The sequence below is a fragment of the Pongo abelii genome, chromosome 17 (assembly GCF_028885655.2).
Source record: "Pongo abelii isolate AG06213 chromosome 17, NHGRI_mPonAbe1-v2.0_pri, whole genome shotgun sequence".
Classification (NCBI taxonomy): domain Eukaryota; kingdom Metazoa; phylum Chordata; class Mammalia; order Primates; family Hominidae; genus Pongo; species Pongo abelii.
Genome location: NC_072002.2, coordinates 79293066 through 79314725, shown reverse-complemented (window position 1 = coordinate 79314725; position 21660 = coordinate 79293066). Strand labels below are relative to the sequence as shown.

Genomic DNA, 21660 nt, shown 5'->3' with positions numbered 1-21660 from the left:
TAAGTGCTCTCCTGGTTACTATAAGTATTTGATTAGAATACAGAGTTTAAAAAAAAAAACTCGATTCTGTCATTTATGATACCTTATTGATTGCTTCAGTGGAAGGGCCAATTCTTAGAGTGGAAGAGCCAATTCTTAGAGTATTGTATGTCACCATTTTCCATGAAATCCCAAAAACATTGACTTTAGTGAGAGACTTTAAAGTAGTATTTAGAGAAATCATTTCATAAGTCAACCACTACTCTTTCAATACAAATTATTTAACACAAACATATGTGTCAACCCCTCAAAGTTTTCCCAAATTGCAGCATCAAAGCATATTATGTTGAATAGAATAAGGAAGAAGGTAGTGTATATAGAAGTGAGATATGAGATATTGAATCTCATGTTTCTAAACATTCTTCCTAAAATAAAACAATAATTAGATGAAGGAGTAATCAGAGCCATAACTGGAAACCACCTGAATTTAAAAATGGACTAATTCAGCAAAAGATAAAATTGTATTTGAGACAAAATTAGTAAAACAAAATCCCTCTCATGACTTGGTCTTGACAACTTTTTACATTAAAAGTGTAACAACAAAACCCTACAAGCATTAAGTATAAAAATGAAACAAAAAGCAAGCTTGTTTTGGAGGACATAGATCTAACTGGTCTCATATTTGATGCCTCTTCAACAATAAATTTCAGAAATAAGTACAAAATCTTAAGGAAATTAAAAAACATACAATCAGATACATTAGATTTTACACGACATGTTTTATTTACTTATTTAGTCAATAAATTTTACTATAGCTTCTTTGATCCTGTTATCAGAAGTAGTCACAGAGAGTCAGTCTTAAATGGCAATTATAGCTGAGTGGGAAAGAGAAAAATCAAGTTAAAAAATAAAATAAATGCAAAATAATGTAACCACTATGGAAGACAATATGGTGAAACACCATTTGTATGTCAATGTTCAAAGAAGCACTATTCGTAATAAGCAAAGGTAGAAATAGCCCAGATGTCCATTGATGGATGAATGAATAAACAAAATGTGGCCTATATATACACAGTGGAATAGTACTCAGCCTTAAAAAGAAAAGAAATTTTGGCACATACTACACTATGGATGAAACTTGAAGACATTACATAAAGCAAAATAAGCCAGTCACAAAAGAACAAATACTGTATGGTCCAACTTCTAGCACATGGCTACTATAATCAAACTCATAAAATCAGAAAGTAGAATGGTGGTTGCCAGGGAGAAGAAATGATGAGTTGTTTAATGGATTTAGAGTTTCAGTTTGAAAAGATGAAAACATTCTGGGCATGAATGATAATGATGGTTGGACAACAATGTGAATCTACTTAATGCCACTGTACTGTACAGTAATAAGAATACTGACATGAGACATTTCTGTAAAAAATCTCAATGCCCAACCCCCTGTTGGAATGGGAAAAGCAGAAGCTCTGAAATATAACTTTAAATGGAGAGCAAAAATTAAATGTAGCAAAATTTATAGAAATGCTGAAAACATAATAAAAAATATAGTAGTAATACATTTGGTTAATAAGGTAAAAAGCAATATTTTACTTTAATGGAAGCATCTGAGCTTGTGAACTGTTTTTGTAACCAAAGTACGGATGATTTCCTACTCTAGGGTGGCTCATTTAAAACTATATGTAATAAAAGTTCGCAAGCATTTTGATGGCTTTCAGCAGTCCTATTCATTTATTATCTGCTTGTTGAACACCAGCTATGGGACCAACATAAATCTGAGAGATTTTACCCTTCATGTGATGGAGCATATGTTGTAAAGCAGTAATTTTCCCAGTGTAGTCTCTGAACAGCAGCATCAGCATCACCAGTGTATTAGTCCATTCTTATACTGCTAATAAAGACATACCTGAGACTGGGTAATATATAAACAAAAGAGCTTTAAATGACTCACAGTTTGGCTTGGCTGGGGAGACCTCAGGAAACTCACAATCATGGCAAAAGGGGAAACAAACAAGTCCTTCTTCACATGGTATCAGGAAGGAGAAGAATGAGAGCCAGAGAAGGGAGAAGCCACTTATTTAACCATCAGATCTTGTGAGAACTTACTATAATGAGAACAGCATGGGGAAATCTGCCCCCATGATTCAATTACCTCCTACCAGGTCCCTCCCATGACACATTAGCATTATAGGAACTATAATTCAAGATGAGATTTGGGTGGGGACACAGCCAAACCATATCAATAAGTAACCTAATTAAAATTGAAATTCTCTTTTTTTCTTTTTAATTGTGCTTTAAGTTCTAGGGTACATGTGCACAACGTGCAGGTTTGTTACATATGTATATATGTGACATGTTGGTGTGCTGCACCAATTAACTCATCATTTACATTAGGTATATCTCCTAATACTATCCCTCCCCCCTCCCCCCACCCCAGAACAGGCCTTGGTGTGTGGTGTACCTCACTCTCTGTCCAAGTGTTCTCATTGTTCAATTCCCACCTATGAGTAAGAACATGCGGCATTTGGTTTTCTGTCCTTGCGATAGTTTGATCAGAATGATGGTTTCCAGTTTCATCCATGTCCCTACAAAGGACATGAACTCATCCTTTTTTATGGCTGCATAGTATTCCATGGTGCCACATTTTCTTAATCCAGTCTATCATTGATGGACATTTGGGTTAGTTCCAAGTCTTTGCTATTGTGAATAGTGCCGCAATAAACATACATGTGCATGTGTCTTTATAGCAGCATGATTTATAATCCTTTGGGTATATACCCAGTAATGGGATGGCTGGGTCAAATGGTATTTCTAGCTCTAGACCCCTGAGGAATCGCCACACTGTCTTCCACAATGGTTGAACTAGTTTACACTCCCACCAACAGTGTAAAAGTGTTCCTATTTCTCCACATCCTCTCCAGCACCTGTTTTGTCTGACTTTTTAATGATCGCCATTCTAGCTGGTGTGAGATGATATCTCATTGTGGTTTTGATTTGCATTTCTCTGATGGCCAGTGATGATGAGCGTTTTTCCATGTGTCTGTTGGCTGCATAAATGTCTTCTTTTGAGAAGTGTCTGTTCATATCCTTTGCCCACTTTTTGATGGGATTGTTTGATTTTTTTCTTGTAAATTTGTTTAAGTTCTTTGTAGATTCTGGATATTAGCCCTTTATCAGATGGGCAGATTGCAAAAATTTTCTCCCATTCTCTAGGTTGCCTGTTCACTATGATGGTAGTTTCTCTTCCTGTGCAGAAGCTCTTTAGTTTAATTAGATCCCATTTGTCAATTTTGGCTTTTGTTGCCATTGCTTTTGGTATTTTAGACATGAAGTCCTTGCCCATGCCTATGTCCTGAATGGTATTGCCTAGGTTTTCTTCTAGGGTTTTTGTGGTTTTAGGTCTGACATTTAAGTCCTTAATCCATCTTGAATTAATTTTTGTATAAGGTGTAAGGAACGGATCCAGTTTCAGCTTTCTACATATGGCTAGCCAGTTTTCCCAGCACCATTTATTAAATAGGGAATCCTTTCCCCATTTCTTGTTTTTGTCAGGTTTGTCAAAGATCAGATGGTTGTAGATGTATGGTATTATTTCTGAGGGCTCTGTTCTGTTCCATTGGTCTATATCTGTTTAGGTACCAGTACCATGCTGTTTTGGTTACTGTAGCCTTGTAGTATAGTTTGAAGTCAGGTAGCATGATGCCTCCAGCTTTGTTCTTTTGGCTTAGGATTGTCTTAGCAATGCAGGCTCTTTTTTGGTTCCATATGAACTTTAAAGTAGTTTTTTCCAATTCTGTGAAGAAAGTCATTGGTAGCTTCAAAGCCATTGGGGATGGCATTGAATCTATAAATTACTTTGGGCAGTATGGCTATTTTCACAATGTTGATTCTTCCTATCCATGAGCATGGAATGTTCTTCCATTTGTTTGTGTTCTCTTTCATTTCGTTGAGCAGTGGTTTGTAGTTCTCCTTGAAGAGGTCCTTCACATCCCTTGTAAGTTGGATTCCTAGGTATTTTATTCTCTTTGTAGCAACTGTGAATGGGAGTTCTCTCATGATTTGGCTCTCTGTTTGTCTGTTATTGGTGTATAGGAATGCTTGTGATTTTTGTACATTGATTTTGTATCCTGAGACTGCTGAAGTTGCTTATCAGCTTAAGGAGATTTTGGGCTGAGAAGATGGGGTTTTCTAAATATACAATCATGTCATCTGCAAACAGGGACAATTTGACTTCCTCTTTTCCTATGTGAATACCATTTATTTCTTTCTCCTGCCTAATTGCCCTGGCCAGAACTTCCAATGTTATGTTGAACAGGAGTGGTGACAGAGGTGATCTCTGTCTTGTGCGAGTTTTCAAAGGGAATGCTTCCAGTTTTGCCCATTCAGTATGATATTGGCTGTGGGTTAGTCATAAATAGCTCTTATTATTTTCAGATATGTCCCATCAATATTTAGTTTATTGAGAGTTTTTAGCATGAAGGGCTGAATTTTGTCAAAGGCCTTTTCTGCATCTATTGAGATAATCATGTGGTTTTTGTCTTTGGTTCTGTTTATGTGATGGATTACATTTACTGATCTGTGTATGTTGAAACAGCCTTGCATCCCAGGGATTAAGCCCACTTGATCATGGTGGATAAGCTTTTTGATGGGCAGCTGGATTCGGTTTGCCAGTATTTTATTGAGGATTTTTGCATCGATGTTCATCAGGGATATTGGTCTAAAATTCTCTTTTTTGGTTGTGTCTCTGCCAGGCTTTGGTATCAGGATGATGCTGGCCTCATAAAATGAGTTAGGGAAGATTCCCTCTTTTTCTATTGATTGGAATAGTTTCAGAAGGAATGGTACCAGCTCCTCTTTGTACCTCTGGTAGAATTTGACTGTGAATCCATCTGGTCCTGGCCTTTTTTTGGTAGGCTCTTAATTATTGCCTAAATTTGAGTGCCTGTTTTTGGTCTATTCAGGGATTCAACTTCTTCCTGGTTTAGTCTTTGGAAGGTGTATGTGTTGAGGAATTTATCCATTTCTTCTAGATTTTCTAGTTTATTTGCATAGAGGTGTTTATAGTATTCTCTGATGGTAGTTTGTATTTCTGTGGGATCGGTGGTGATATCCCCTTTATCATTTTTTATTGCATCTATTTGATTCTTCTCTCTTTTCTTCTTTATTAGTCTTGCTAGCAGTCTATCAATTTTGTTGATCTTTTCAAAAAACAGCTCCTGGATTTATTGATTTTTTGAAGAGTTTTTGAAGGTCTCTATCTCCTTCAGTTCTGCTCTGATCTTAGTTATTTCTTGCCTTCTGCTAGCTTTTGAATGTGTTTGCTCTTGCTTCTCTAGTTCTTTTAATTGTGATGTTAGGGTGTCAATTTCAGATCTTTCCTGCTTTCTCTTGTGGGCATTTAGTGCTCTAAATTTCCCTCTACACACTGCTTTGAATGTGTGCCAGAGATTCTGGTATGTTGTGTCTTTGTTCTCATTGGTTTGAAAGAACATCTTTATTTCTCCATTCATTTCGTTATGTACCCAGTAGTCATTCAGGAGCAGGTTGTTCAGTTTCCATGTAGTTGAGCGGTTTTGAGTGAGATTCTTAATCTTGAGTTCTAGTATGATTGCACTGTGGTCTGAGAGACAGTTTGTTACAATTTTTGTTTTTTATATTTGCTGAGGAGTGCTTTACTTCCAACTATGTGGTCAATTTTGGAATAAGTGTGATGTGGTGCTGAGAAGAATATATATTCTGTTGATTTGGGGTGGAGAGTTTTGTAGATGTCTATTAGGTCCACTTGGTGCAGAGCTGAGTTCAATTCCTGGATATCCTTGTTAATTCTGTCTCATGGATCTGTGCAATGTTGACAGTGGGGTGTTAAAGTCTCCCATTATTATTGTGTGGGAGTCTAAGTCTCTTTGTAGGTCTCTAAGGACTTGCTTTATGAATCTGGGTGCTCCTGTATTGGGTGCATATATATTTAGGATAGTTAGCTCTTCTTGTTGAATTGATCCCTTTACCGTTATGTAATGACCTTCTTTGTCTCTTTTGATCTTTGTTGGTTTAAAGTCTGTTTCATCAGAGACTAGGATTGCAACCCCTGCTTTTTTTTGTTTTCCATTTGCTTGGTAGGTCTTCCTCGATCCCTTTATTTTGAACCTATGTGTGTCTCTGCACGTGAGATGGGTCTCCTGAATACAGCACACTGATGGGTCTTGACTCTTTATCCAATTTTCCACTCTGTGTCTTTTAATAGGAGCACTTAGCCCATTTACATTTAAGGTTAATATTGTTATGTGTGAATTTGATCCTGTCATTATGATGTTAGCTGGTTATTTTGCTCATTAGTTGATGCAGTTTCTCTCTAGCATCAATGGTCTTTACAATTTGGCATGTTTTTGCAGTGGCTGGTATCAGTTGTTCCTTTCCATGTTTAGTCCTTCCTTAAGGAGCTCTTGTGAGGCAGGCCTGGTGGTGACAAAATCTCTCAGCATTTGCTTGTCTGTAAAGGATTTTATGTCTCCTTCACTTACGAAGCTTAGTTTGGCTGGATATGAAATTCTGGGTTGAAAATTCTTTTCTCTAAGAATGTTGAATATTGGCCCCCACTCTCTTCTGACCTGTAGAGTTTCTGCCAAGAGATCAGCTGTTAGTCTGATGGGCTTCCCTTTGTGGGTAACCTACCTTTCTCTCTGGCTGCCCTTAACATTTTTTCCTGCATTTCAACTTTGGTGAATCTGACAATTATGTGTCTTGGAGTTGCTCTTCTCGAGGAGTATCTTTGTGGTGTTCTCTGTATTTCCTAAATTTGAATGTTGGCCTGCCTTGCTAGGTTGGGGAAGTTCTCCTGGATAATATCCTGCAGAGTGTTTTCCAACTTGGTTCCATTCTCCCCATCACTTTCAGGTACACCAATCAGACGTAGATTTGGTCTTTTCACATAGTCCCACATTTCTTGAAGGCTTTGTTTATTTCTTTTTACTCTTTTTTCTCCAAACTTCTCTTCTCACTTCATTTCATTCCCTTGATCTTCAATCACTGATTCCGTTTCTTCCAGTTGATCGAATCGGCTAACTGAAGCTTGTGCATGCGTCACATAGTTCTTGTGCCATGGTTTTCAGTTCCATCAGGTCATTTAACGTCTTCTCTATGCTGTTCATTCTAGTTAGCCATTCATCCAATCTTTTTTTAAGGTTTTTAGCTTCCTTGCGATGGGTTCAAACATCCTCCTTTAGCTCGGAGAAGTTTGTTATTGCCAATCTTCTGAAGACTTCTTCTCTCAACTCGTCAAAGTCATTCTCCACCCAGCTTTGTTCTGTTGCTGGCAAGGAGCTGCATTCCTTTGGAGGAGAAGAGATGCTCAGATTTTTAGAATTTTCAGCTTTTCTGCTCTGGTTTCTTCCCATCTTTGTGGTTTTATCTACCTTTGGTCTTTGATGATGGTGACGTACAGATGGGGTTTTGGTGTGGATGCCTTTTCTGTTTGTTAGTTTTCCTTCTAATAATCAGGACCCTCAGCTGCAGGTCTGTTGGAGTTTGCTGGAGGTCCACTCCAGACCCTGTTTGCCTGGGTATCACCTGCAGAGGCTGCAGAACTGCAAATATTGCAGAACAGCAAATGTTGCTTCCTGGTCGTTCCTCTGGAAGCTTCGTCTCAGAGGGGTACCCAGCCGTACGTATGATGTGTCAGTCGGCCCCTACTGGGAGGTGCCTCCCAGTTAGGCTACTCGGGGGTCAGGGACCCACTTGAGGAGGCAGTCTATCCGTTCTCATATCTCAAACTCCATGCTGGGAGAACCAGTACGCTCTTCAAAGCTGTCAGACAGGGACGTTTAAGTCTGCAAAAGTTTCTGCTGCCTTTTGTTCAGCTATGCCCTGCCCCCAGTGGTGAAGTCTACAGAGGCAGGCAGGCAGGCCTCCTTGAGCTGCAGTGGGCTCCACCCAGTTCGAGCTTCCCAGCCACTTTGTTTACCTACTCAAGCCTCAGCAATGGTGGGCGCCCCTCCCCCAGCCTCACTGCCACCTTGCAGTTCGATCTCAGACTGCTGTTCTAGCAGTGAGCGAGGCTCTGTGGGTGTGGGACCCTCCAAGCCAGGCACAGGATATAACCTCCTGGTGTGCCCTTTGCTAAGACTGTTGGAAAAGTGCAGTATTAGGGTTGGAGTGACCCGATTTTCCAGGTGCCATCTGTCAGAGCTTCCCTTGGCTAGGAAAGGGAATTCCCCAACCCCTTGCACTTCCCAGGTAAGGCAATGCCTCGCCCTGCTTTGGCTCAGGGTCTGTGGGCTGCACCCACTGTCCTGCACCCCCTGTCCGACAAGACCCAGTGAGATGAACCTGTTACCTCAGTTGGAAATGCAGAAATCACCCGTCTTCTGCGAAACTCACCCTTAGAGCTGTAGACTGGAGCTGTTCCTATTTGGCCATCTTGGAACCTCCCCCCTAAAACTGAAATTCTCTATGCCACCCCAGACCTATTGAATCAGAAATTGCGGAGGTAGAACCCAAAGATTAGTGGTGCTTAAATAAGGCTTTCAGATGATTCTGATGCACACTACAGTTTGAGAGCCACTGGGGTGGAGTATCAGTAAACACTGAGTTTCACTTTTTTGTATTTACCTATAAAGATGTTTTGCACATGTGAAATCTGTTGCAATGAATACCTAACAATAATTATGTAGAAGCTTTAGGTCAGATGACAAGTATCCAAGAGCCATTCAAAACCTCAAATATTCTTGTCTTTTTAAATTATATATAGTATTTTCTATTTCCATTTCTGCTGTTGTATATTTCCTAGATCCTAAAATAATAGTTTTCTCTGAGGACACTCAATCCAGTTATGCCAAGCACAATCATTTATTAAATATTTATTATTTAGTTCACTGTGAAACAGCCCTGAAAGTTTAGATAGAGTCCAGGAAGGTGTATCTATTTTAGGTTGAGATTCCAGATTCAGGATCCTTTCTTCAGCAATGGAGATGTACTTCAAACATCTATCAATTCACTAATAAATGTTTCAGACTGTCAGTGTCACTCATCCTTCTAGCACCTGGAACAAACAGTGCCAAAGCATCTGATAGTAAAAAATGTAGGACTGGAAGAATCATTAAAAGGTTTTCTTTCTAATTTTAATTACATTTCTTTCTTTCCAGTAGTCTGACTTATATCAGACACTGAAATTACAAGATCTTGATTTACAGCATGAATAGTCCCTTATGTTCCATGATAAAAACACTTACAAATGAAAGTACATAAAGTTATATATTCCTGGGCAATGTGGCTACTCTGAATGACTGGAGCCCAAGCCTTTTGCTGCAATATTATGTTTACAAATGTGGGTGAATGTGCATAAGTAAATGGTTCTCAGGAAAGATCCTATCTGGGTATCTTTGACTTTCTTGTAATCACTTTCACAGCCTTCATAATATGGCATATACCTAATAATCCAGGCATATAGGGAATGTGTAGAGATGCATGCATAATTCATGGATAAATGAAGTTCTGAAAATAAATTGTTAAAGCTCATGGTAGGAAATGCAGCCTTGTGGCATGATGTTATTTGTGCTGCTTGTATGATAATTTTGTACAATTCAGAAGAGCACAGTGATTTTGTAATTAAAGCTTGATACACATTACCTTTAATTACTTAAGGCATCCTCGCTTGAAGGCATCTGTGTGTGTGTGTGAGTACGCGCATATGTGTTTCTGTGCAGAATGATTTTCAGCTTCTAAAGAGAGTTATCTTCCTACTGATAAAGTACTCAGCTGATCCAGTTCAAATTCCCAGCTTGAAGTGAGGGTAGCCAGAGTTAGAGAGAAAAGCAAGATACAAGAGAGACAAATTAAACCAAAAGGTATCTCTGGATACTCTTTAAAGAAAAATGGTTTTATCAATAATGGGCAGCAGAACTTACATCATATTGAACTTGTGCTAGAGAAGCATTCTCTTCACAAGAACAGATAGAGGGGAATAGCAGACACAGGGGCTACTGGAGAGTGGAGGCTGGGAGGAAGGAGAGGATCAGGAAAAATATCTAATGGGTACTAGGCTTAACACCTGGGTGAGAAAACAATCTATACCACATAACCCCATGACACAACTTTACATATACAGCAACCCTACATATGTACCCCTAAACTTAAAAAAAAAAAAAGGAAAAGCATTCTCTTTATTGCTAGACAAATACTCTGATAAAAGGAATGAAGGTGTTCATACCCAGTAAGTGATCACTCACCTTTACTCCCAGCTCAAAATTTATTTTCTCCTTGAGCATTTAAGTGGCAGTGTACATGGTTAGAAATGATTGACTTTCATGGTTTATTTAGTTTATTAATATAGTAATCTATAGCCATCTGGGCTAGATCTAAAGAAAATTATACAGGGGCAATGTCCAATTCCAATGCCTATTTATTCTCCTTCAAATACCCAGCCACATCTTGCCACTATTTGGCTCTCTAGTTCTTCTCACTCAGCCTTACCTGGGCCTGGAGGATGCATTTGTGCTCACTCTGATCAAGAGGGCAATCTGGATCCCCGGAAGCCAAGTGCAAATGACAGAAGAGTTATATAGTTATATGCTCTTCCCATGGGGCATATTTTTCATAGCTTTTTTTTAACTTTTTTCTCTCTTTTTTTAAAAAATTAAATCAGTTGACAACAACTGATAATTATTGATAAATCACATAAAAATCTGGATTTTTGGCTCCAATTGAAAAGTTTAAATGGCTAGCCATGACAGGTTTTCTTTCCTGCAAGGGACCACTCTGTTGGAGAAGCTGCCCCTTTAGAAGGAGGAGGAGGGCTGTGCACTCCAGGGGGTCCTCAATATTAGCTACTACCACCTTCCTACTGAGGCTGAGGCCAGCATCCATTTATTATCAAGCTTCTACTGTTGCTTTTTATAGACCTGATTCAGTTTATACACTTCTATGGCCTGCTGGCCACTGTAGGCATTTGAGTTTTTTTTAACATCTGCTATAGGTATGTTTTTTACTTTTCTTGCCAAGTCACTGGCCCTATAATCTGTAGATAAAGCCAATGAGTGTCCAGCATCTTATTCCAGCCACGTCACCTCATAACCAAAATATCAGTGACAAAGGTTACAGGTTTCTGGCTTTATCCTTTTTAAATATGCAAATAATATTATTCACACCACCTTCTATGCTTACAGCAATAAATTCAGTCCTAATTGTAAAGTTTCTGGGAGTTAGCAAAGGCAACTTGGGTGCAAGGCTTACTGAGTGAACACTCTCATTTTTCTCTATCAACTTTTGCTCAGAAGCTTCACCCCTTCTGATCACCTGGGGCTTGCTTGTCATGAACTCTTTTAGTTACTCCAGCTCCATCTGATACCTGCTTTCTCAAGAAATGATCTCAGTCATCCCTTTATTGCTTTAGACAGTTGACAGCATGAGGCTAACACTTTGTTATGGTGGTAGACATTTGTTGATTACCTTGGTGATAAATCAGGGAAATTAGAAGATATAACTTACAACTGGAGATCAGGAAGGCTAAGCCAAGTGAATCCTTACTCTTTGGCTTCTTAAGTGTTAACTTGTCACTTCAGTTATCTGTACAAATTGTTTGCTATATACAAAGTGTTTGTCAAAGAAAGAGTAAGGTATTTATATCAGCGAATCCTAAGGATGGTGTAAAATTGTGAATATATTGTATAAGACCCAGAAATCATAAAGAATCCCAATTGGCATCTGTAATATGGTACTATTATTTTTAAACAAATATGAGACCTGGCTGCAACAACAGAAGTACTGCTTTGAAAGAAAGTATTGGTCATTGGTCAGACAACTGATAAAGCACTAGTTCAGTTTGGGTCTCTATAATGGTCAAGCTGAAGAATAATATGTATACAATCATTTTAAATAATATATAATATATACAAAATCATTATATATGTTATATATAATTATATAATTTAGCTCAACTACATATTATGTTTTTTACTACATCATGTATATACATACATATGTATGTGTGTGTGTTTTGTGTGTGTATCTATCCAGCTATTTATCTATGATGTAATTAAATAAACCATAGAGGATAAACTCCTATAAGGAATGACTATGTGTTCTTGGTTTCCTGGTGTTGCCTACAAATGGCACTAAACACTGGACAGTGATTCCTGGTGACCAACCCACCCCAGGCCAGCAGTGCATGTAGCTCTCATAGCTCTTTTCAGAGCAACCATTCTCCACTGTCCAAACAGAGGACCCACTGGGCATTCATACAGCCTCTACCAGCAGGGAAGGGAAGAAATAACTCATGAGTTCCTGAAGCACAGTCTTAAAGCAGCATTGCTGCTGGCTTTTTAGAAATGACCACCTGGGAGTGCAGCAGATCTTCACAGCAGTTCTTTTTTTGAAATGACTTCATATTAACTTTGAATTTGAGGCTAAAATGTTAAACAGCAGCAGCCCCTCTGGATGCAACTACAGCTATAAATATTCTGTTTTCCAGATTGAAGAGTTTTATTTTTCTATGTCTGGATACTAATGCAAGAAGACCAGAGTGACCATCAATTCTAGAGCACGTCTATATATATTAAATTCAATTGGACTATACCCCCACCTAGCATTTGTTCCTAACTTTAAAAACAACACACCAGCTGGGCACAGTGGTTCACGCCTGTAATCCCAGCATTCTGAGAGGCCGAGGCGAGTAGATCACTTGAGGTCAGGAGTTCACCAGCCTAGCCAACATAGTGAAACCCTCGTCTCTACTAAAAATACAAAAATTAGCCAGGTGTGGGGGTGGGTGCCTGTAATCCCAGCTACTTGGGAGACTGAGGCAGGAGAATCGCTTGAACCTGGGAGGCGGAGGTTGCAGTGAGCCGAGGAGCTGAGATTGTGCCACTATGCTCCAGCCTGGATAACAGAGTGAGACGCCATCTCAAAAAACAAACAAAAAAAACACCTAAATGCCACACACACACACACACACACACACACACACACACCAAATCTAAGTCCTAATTCTTGGCTCTTAGAAGAAAAATAAGAGTTCCTCTCACCAACACTTCTCAACAATTATAGTGAAATCACATTCATCTGTGAAGAATTCAGAAAATGTTGTTTTAAAATTGTTCAATTACCCATGTTTTGAATGATATAATTTTTTTAAAAATAATGTTAGTCCTGCTAATTTTTATTTTAAGGATCTTCTGAGACACAGAGGGGGTACATCTAATCAATGTGCACCCACAAGCCTGCTATCAACATGTAATATATGGTATTTATGAAAATAATCTTTTATATGTGTTGGAGATAAGTGGTTCACCACATTTGCCCCAAGATCTCTTGTCCCTTCTATCCGTGTACAAGGCCACCATTGGAAACAGTTACCATGGTGAAAGACCCCGTGGCAATATCCCCAAGCAGTCTTGCAACATCACCAACAGCTCTAAGATTCACACAATTAGAGGTAGGCAAGGATGACACCTGCAATGCAAGATGTTAGTATCTCTGATATTAGAGACCTGATATGGGTTGGATCTGTGTCCCCACCCCAATCTCATGTTGAAATGTAATCCCCAATGCTGGAAGTGGGGCATGGTGGGAGATGATTGGATCATGGGTGAGGCTTCTAATGGTTTAGTACCATCTCCCTAGTGCTGTCCTAGTGAAAGAGTTCTTACAAGATCTGGTTGTTTAAAAGTATGCAGCATCTGCCTCCTCTTTCTTGGTTGTGCCCCTGTCATGCAAGGTACCTGCTCCCACTTTGCCTTCTGCCATGAGTGAAAGTTACCTGAGGCCTCTCCAGAAGCAGATGCTGCCATGCTCCCTGTATACCCTGAGGAACCGTAAGCCAATTAAACCTCTTTTCATTATAAATTACCCAGTCTCAGGTATTTCTTTGTAGCAATGAGAGAACAGACTAATACAAGACCTTTCACATATTTTGTCTCCTTAATGCCACATCATGAGTGTTTCTCTTCTCCATCTAAGAAACTCTCTTGAGGTGTAAAGACATTGCCCCTAATTTTAGTGGATTTAGAAGGTTTTCACTATAGGCCCTTACACCGCCAGACAGCTACACAAAGAGTGCATGTATTCCCCATATAATGTATGTGCCAGACGAGATAGGTCAATGTGTGTTGCAAGAAGAGATTCTTCACAGCAGCCTCAGAGGAACTTTCAAGAAAGCTTTTAAAGAACATTGCCCTTGGTCTGATGACCTTAAAGTTACAGTTAAATAAGTCCTCAGTGATTGGTGCAAAGGCAAAAGCCAGATGCAGTTCTGAGACAAGGAAAAGGCCTAGTAGGAGATGCAATTGTCTAGGCCCAGTTTATTGAGAATTGAAAGTTATTTGGGTACCAACCACATGCCACACTTTGGAAAGGAGAAGTCTAAAAGGAGTTTCAAGAGAGATGGGAGTCATTACAGCCTTCCTGCAGCAGGTCCAATTTGGAGTGCCTTTCCTTTTCCAAGATCATCTTCCTAAAGAGTGTGGGACTCCACGGTTGCAAAGGTCAACCAGCACAAATGGGTCCCAGGCATGGGAACCAGGCTAAGGTAGCCCAGGAATTCCTCTCATGATGAATTCTGGAAAGATTAGCCTATGTATATCTGGAAAGATTATGCATGTACATATACATGGGAACTAGGCAAAGGCAGCCCAGGAATCACATCTGCAAGAGAATTTCTTGGGACCCTAATCCAGATTCGGGTTCCCTTTTTCACAAGGGAGGACATTTTCTGATTTAGAATTCTGTATAGCAGAGCTCTCCCTCCAGACTTCAGTAGAAAAGAGAGATGAAGCTGTTAACTTCCTCATTTTACCTTACCAGGCATGTCCCCACCAAGTTCCCATCACCAACTTTGCTACATTAGTGTTCTATGCACTTGAGCTTCCACAGCTTCAACTACACACAGAACATCTTCAAGTACTTATGTCCTTGGAGACTAATTAACCTCAGATTCTGTAAGGTGAAAAAAGCAGCAGCGGCCTTTACATCATTGCAGATAAATCAAACAAACTGATGTAAATCAGTAGAGCTAGGAAGCAAATATCCAGCTTTTCGGAATTAAATGGAAAATCTTCCTTGACGTCTGAGGCTTGATATCTTTCAGCAAAGATGACAGTCCTGAAACTGCCTTTCCAGTGCCAAGTGGAATACAAAAAACAATTCAGGGCATCATTTACATATCACACAGGCACCTCAAGCTGGCAAGCTCCTTGCTTAGTAAAGAAAATACAAAGAAAGTGAGGCTTTGGGGATTTGCCCTGGGAATTTAAGTTAGTAGGGTAGGTGCTAGTTGCTTAATTAAGCAGCGTTGGGCATTGAAGGGTTAAGGGAAGGAGCAAAGTTTAGAAAAGAGTTGTTTTCCTTCTCACTGTTCTCCATTTATCACCTCTCACCATGAGACAAAGCTCTGAGCAACCAGAAGCAATGATTGTGCAAATTATTTTCTTTCAAACATTGAAGTAGTGTTGAGTTGAGGGGAGGAGGTGGTAAGAATGGAAACAAGATTAAAATACACAGATGTGTTTTTGTGATGCAAGGAAAATCAGCTCTTATAACAATTACCTAAAACTTAGTAAGACTTTCACTATAATAAGGGGCTTTTAACTCTTTTAAATCTCATATATTTCAGGAATTGATTCTTACTTGATTTATTTTTCTTTCTTACACCCCATTATTTAAGATATTCGCTTGCTTTTCCTAGCCTACAAGGGCATTCCCTATACTTAACATAGTGACTGACACATAGTAGATACTCAATAAACATTTACTAAATAACATACCAATTAATTAAGTCCACATACAATAATTTGGATTTCAAAGTGAGCTTTATTATTTATTAACAAGGAGAAGGAGCAATAAAATTCTGGAAAGAGCTTTCTCATTAGACTCATAAAAGCTTAATTCAAATCCTGGTTTTGTCAATCAATAACTACATGATCTTCACCAAACCATGTCATTTAGGCTTCAAGTTCTTCACTTGTACAAGAAAAAAAGCAAAAGAGAGAGGGAGAGAATTAGTGAAAGAGGAAGGAAGAAAAGAAGGAAGGAAATCTCATAATAATAATAAATATCAATGAGTGCTTAGTATAGACACTGTTTTGAAATATTTACATGCATAAGCTGATTTAATACTCTAAACAGTTATCATTTCCATGAGAAAATTGAGACACAGAAGTTAAGTAATTTTCCTAAGTTCACACAGATGGTAAGTAGCGGAGATGAAATGGAAATCCAGGCAATGTGACTCAAGATACTATTTATCACTCCGCTAAAAAACACACATGTGCACACACATACACAAACACACACACAAACTGCTTCCTCTCATAAGACTAATACACTACCTCTTAAAGTTGAGGTGGGGATTGAGTGAAATAAGACATCTTATGAAGAGTCCCATCAGTGGTGTTTCATCAAAGTTCTTTTCATGTTCTTTTTGTGAAAATGCACAATAAGCTCTTCTTTACATGTGTGTCTAAGACTAACCTTGTTATTTGCATATCCATGTCCATAGCAGGGTTACCACAGTCGCCAAAATGAAGCAGCAGTCTACATGTCCATCGACAGACAAATGAATAGACCAAATGTGGTATATACATACAACGGAGTACTATTCAGCCTGAAGATGGAAAGAAATTCTGACACATGCAGCAACACGGATGAACCCTGAGGTCACGACACTAAGGGAAACTAGTCAAAAAGGTAAATACTGTATGATTCCATGCATACAAAGTACTTAGAGTAGACAAATTCATAAAGACAAAAAATAGAATGGTGCTTGCTAGGGCCTGGTGGGGGATAGGAAATTGGGAGTTACTGTTTAATGCTTATAGAATATTCATTTTTCAAGATGGAAAAGAGTTCCGGAAATTGGTTACACAACTATGCAAATGTACTTAATGATATTGAGCTGTACACTTAAAAAATTTTAAGATGGTAAATTTTATGTTATGTAATACCACTATTAACAATCAAATAACATTTTAATAAGGAAACTTTCACACCAAAGTGTCTTTTTGAACTAGCCCATAATAGCATAATAGGTGCTCAATAAGTATGCCCAGTACTCCCTTTCAAATGTGTGTAGACTCACCTTAAAGTTAGTCCACAGCTAACTGTCCACCAACTTTCGTCTGTGGACAAATAAGAGATCACCTAAGAGTCCCGATGGACTTAGCTGGCTTTTATTGAACGAGGTCTACTCAGAATTCCACAGAGGGCCCTGGTGGCTGCTTCAAAACCAGTCTTCATTTTGCAATCACCATAAACAGAACTGACCCTAAATGTGAGAGAACTCAACTGCCTATTCTCCTCGCACTTTCTCAATCTAAATTACAGATTCCTGAAGTTCCATAACCTTCTGAAATTTGAAAATCTCATCAAATTGCTAAAATAGCAGATTCTCTTTCAGCAAAGAGAAAAAAATAAAGGGCTACTAGGAGATAGGAAACAGGGTATAGAGACAACACTTACCAACGATTATATTTCAAAAGCTGAGATTTCTCAAGCACCATGACTAATTTAGATATTCTAATTAAATGTAATTGGGACAAAGCAAAGGCTCACCCAAGCAAACTAGGCAAAGTTAGTTTTCAGCAACTTTTATCACCCCTCTCTAAGGAATGAAGGGCCTCCTTCTGATGGATACCTTCATCTTGGTTACTCTGTGGTGTAATCCCCCAGCTCCACTGAGCTCTCCCCAACTCTGGTTAAATCTGTTCTCCATTAAGACTCTGAGAGGATATTAAATTCAATCACACGCTGACACCAATCACTAAGAGACTTAACTGTTACCCCAGGTAGTGAGCATCTCAGCTTTAAAATCAAATAATATTGGGCTTCAAAGGAATCTCAAAATGTCATCTTACTAATTTATCCACCTAATTAAAAGAATTTTCTCTGTAGTTCCACTTCCCACAATCATAATAATGCCGCTACCTAAACCCTTCCAGCTATTGGCTACCCACTGTATTATAAAAACCATTTCCAGGTCTGATGGCTTTGCTTATTGAAAAGTTAGCCCCAAGGTTTAGCTATATTTATTCAATGTCTTTATTTCTGTCATTTTAGTTCATCAGTTTCTAAGCTCTTCACATTCTTGTCAGTCTCCTATGAATACAGTAATCACAAATGAAAAATAAAATTGTAGGCCCCACAGCTGACTGACCAGATCTACTCCCCGCCAAGGGGACCCCAGAAAAACCTAAACAACTTAATTCTCAGCCATGACAGACAGGCAGGTCAGACACACCTCATTATACTCTGTCTTTTGGAGTTTGAGCATAACTGACTGGCATTAATATTAAAACAGAGATTTTAAGACTCACAAAATAGGCTCCTTGTGGCAGTCTTGATACCCCTACTAATCAATGTAAACATTGATGTTGAACACGCCTTAATGATCTGGATACTTCTGGAAACTAAACTTATGTTCTAGTTTATGTCCATAAAACGATACTTAAAAAAAAAAAAAAAAAAAAAAAAAGGCTGATCAAAAAAATGCCTGAGGACTTTAGGGGCTCAATATGAGATGCAAAATTGTAATAAAGACCCAAGACTCTGCAAGGCAAGGGTTAAGCCAAACACTACAAACCATAAAATCTTGTTAAACAAGGTTTTTAATTAACCTTATATAACATGGTTTACTTTCCAACCTTACTTTGGCACAGCATCACAGATAGCAGATCCTGAAGGAAAATCGTAATATTTTACCCCAAAATGTATTTCTTCAACACATTTTTAAAAGGCCCTGCAAAGCCATTTTTATGGCAGAAATTTGCATCTGAAAACTCTCTCCATTAATGTAGGAGGCCAGGCCTTCCCTTTCTATGCCTTTCCCAGACCTAGGAGAAATGAACTGAGAATCTGACATTCTTTTTTTTTTTTTTTTTTTTTTTTTTTTTTTTTTTTTTTGCGCAGAGCCTTGCTCTGTCGCCAGGCTGGTGTGCAGTGGCGGGATCTCGGCTCACTGCAAGCTCCGCCTCTCAGGTTCAAGCGATTCTCCTGCCCGTCTCTCAAGTAGCTGGGATTACAGGCGCGCGCCCAGCTAATTTTTGTATTTTTAGTAGAGACTGAGGGGTTTCACCATGTTGGCCAGGATGGTCTCCATCTCTTGACCTCGTGATCCGCCCGCCTCGGCCTCCCAAAGTGCTAGGATTACAGGCGTGAGCCACCGCGCCTGGCTGAGGATCTGGCATCTTTAAAGAGACATTTTACCATCTATCCTTTCTGAGGGCTGCCACCCTGAGGCTTCATCTGCATAGTGAGTCTTTTTCTCCATAACCCCCTTATCTTGATCCTTGCTACTGACTTTTAAGTCTTTAGTCAAAGCTTAACGCTTCCAACCTACTGCCAGTCAGAAAATTTTTGAATCCACCTATGATCTATAAGCTTCCACTTCAAGATATACCACCTCTTTAGACTGGAACAATGTATACCTTCTATGTATTGATTTATAATTTTACCCACCGTTTTTGTCTTCCTAAAATGTATAAAACCAAACTCTAACCAGAACTCCTTAGGGGCACTCCCTCAGGACCGTTCCAGACTATCTTTGCTGGGCCGTGGTCACTCATATTGGCTCAGAATAAACCTCTTTAAAATGTTTTACAGAATTTGTTTTTTTTCCATTAACATAATTGTTATTATGCATATACCGGGAACTAAGGTAGGGGCTTTAAATTATTATATTAGTCCTCACCACAGCCCTATAATACTTTCTAATGATAAAAAGTAGTCCGTCACTAAAAAGATGGTTATTTCTAATGACAAAGGAAAACAGGCATACAGAGTTAACCAAATTGTCCAAAGTCATGTGTTCTTTAATTGACAGAATCATAATCTACTCTAAATCCTATCTTTTACATTAAGATAAATTACTTCTTACTCATTCTGATAGGAAAATGCTCACTATCATGTATTTCTATTTTCTGTATTTATTTGATACACTTAACATGTATATTATTATGAAATACGTGTATATAATTTATTTCTACATATATAAATTTATATACATATATAAATTTATCCATATATGTATACATATTTGAACGTATATTTTATAATATACAAAATAATATTTGTATATTATAAAATATATAAATATACACAAATATATTAAAATATATTAAAATATACTTGTGTATATTTTATTTATATTATATATAAACAAATGCATAAGAATATGTCATAAGATATATTTGACATTATATTAATATTTAATAAAGCTCATTTTGAAAATGACTTTTACCTATATCTCAACTCTGCTATCAGGAATCAAGTAAGTTTGCAGTCCATAAATGGGATGGGCACCGAATAATCTTGCAGGCCTAGAATAGAATTAGCAGCAGGAATCAAAGAGCAAAATGCCAATAGAGAGTTGAAACAGAAAAACAAACATCATAACCTAAATTTCTTGTGACTGAGTTCTTTCTCAGCCGTGTGAAATGAATATGCAATTCCATTCTTAATACCCCTACTAATAAATGTAAGCATTGATGTTGAACATGCCTTAATGATCTGGGATACTTCTGGAAACTAAACTTATGTTCTAGTTTATGTCCATAAAATTACAGTAAAAAAAAAAAAAAAGACTCTAATCAAAAAATGCCTGAGGACTTTAGGGGCTTGATATGAGTAGTTGGTGACCCAGAAACCTCCAAGGTGACACCTAATTACAGATACATATTAATACTGGTAGCATTACAAAGTGGCTTTTATTAATAAACTCTGACAAATCAGAGAATGGGTTGTTTGTAGGGGCGTAGAGCAGAAATAGATCTGGGGTTTTTTTTGACAGAGATTTAAGAGAATCTAATTATGAATCAGAAAAATCTCAGCTTAATTCTGTTTCTGCAATTCACTTCATAACTGGGAAAACCACTTATCCTTATCTATAAAATAAAGATGGGTTTGTATTCCTACTCCAAAATTTATTGTGAAAATGACATCTTTTTAAATAATACGTTGAAGAGCCTTATAAATTGACACAGAAAATGGGAATTCACGTATTTAATCAACAAATATTAATTAAACATCAGATATTCTGTGGGAGGCACAAAACACAGCAGACCTAGCTGCTTTGGACTAGGTAAGAGCTGCGCCACCTAAAACAGCTCTTCCAATAGAGCTTTCCATGGCAGGCCACCTAAGTCAGGGAAGGTCACTCAAAGTGAAACAACAGGAACAGAAAGACTAGTCCAAAGACTGTTGCAAAGATCAGACAGCAGCTTCAGGGAGCTCAAACAATAGCAAGGGAAACAGATTGAAGCATTATTATGGAGGCAATAGCTATAAAGCTTAGTGACTATCATTTGTGATGAAGTAGAGAAGGGGAAATAACTGAATTGATCCCAGCTTGCATGATTCTTCAATGGGAGTATTTCAGTCAAAATTGAGAATAAAAAAATTAGGTGTGGTGAAGTGTAGGGTGTGAATAGATGTGTTTTTGAGCAGCCTAAGCTATCCAACTGTTAGGCCTAACAGTGAATTACATCTGAGGCTCAGAGAAGAATTCTGGGGGGAGATTTGAGAGTCAACAGTTTATAAGTGATAATTGAAACCACAGGATGACTGCGTAAAGTTTAAAAAAAAAACGGTGAGAAGAGGTAAGGTGAAATAAGAAAAGGGTCAAAAACAAAACCTTTAGAAAGAACACTTAAAAAGTTAGGCAGAGACATAAGAGTCAGCAAAACAAAGGAAGGCGACCTG

General features: G+C 38.3%; 1 long non-coding RNA gene across 1 annotated transcript in view; it reads right to left on the bottom strand.

Annotated features, from left to right (window-relative positions):
• Window positions 1–9085: 9085 nt before the first annotated feature.
• LOC134760359 (uncharacterized) overlaps window positions 9086–21660 on the bottom strand; it is a 335124-nt gene continuing 322549 nt past the window's right edge. Inside the window, exons 7-10 of the long non-coding RNA XR_010137687.1 lie at window positions 20201–20279; window positions 16438–16617; window positions 9882–9956; window positions 9086–9754 (exon numbers count right to left, since the gene is read on the bottom strand). This is a non-coding gene — a long non-coding RNA (uncharacterized LOC134760359). The remainder of the gene's footprint in view (window positions 9755–9881; window positions 9957–16437; window positions 16618–20200; window positions 20280–21660) is intronic.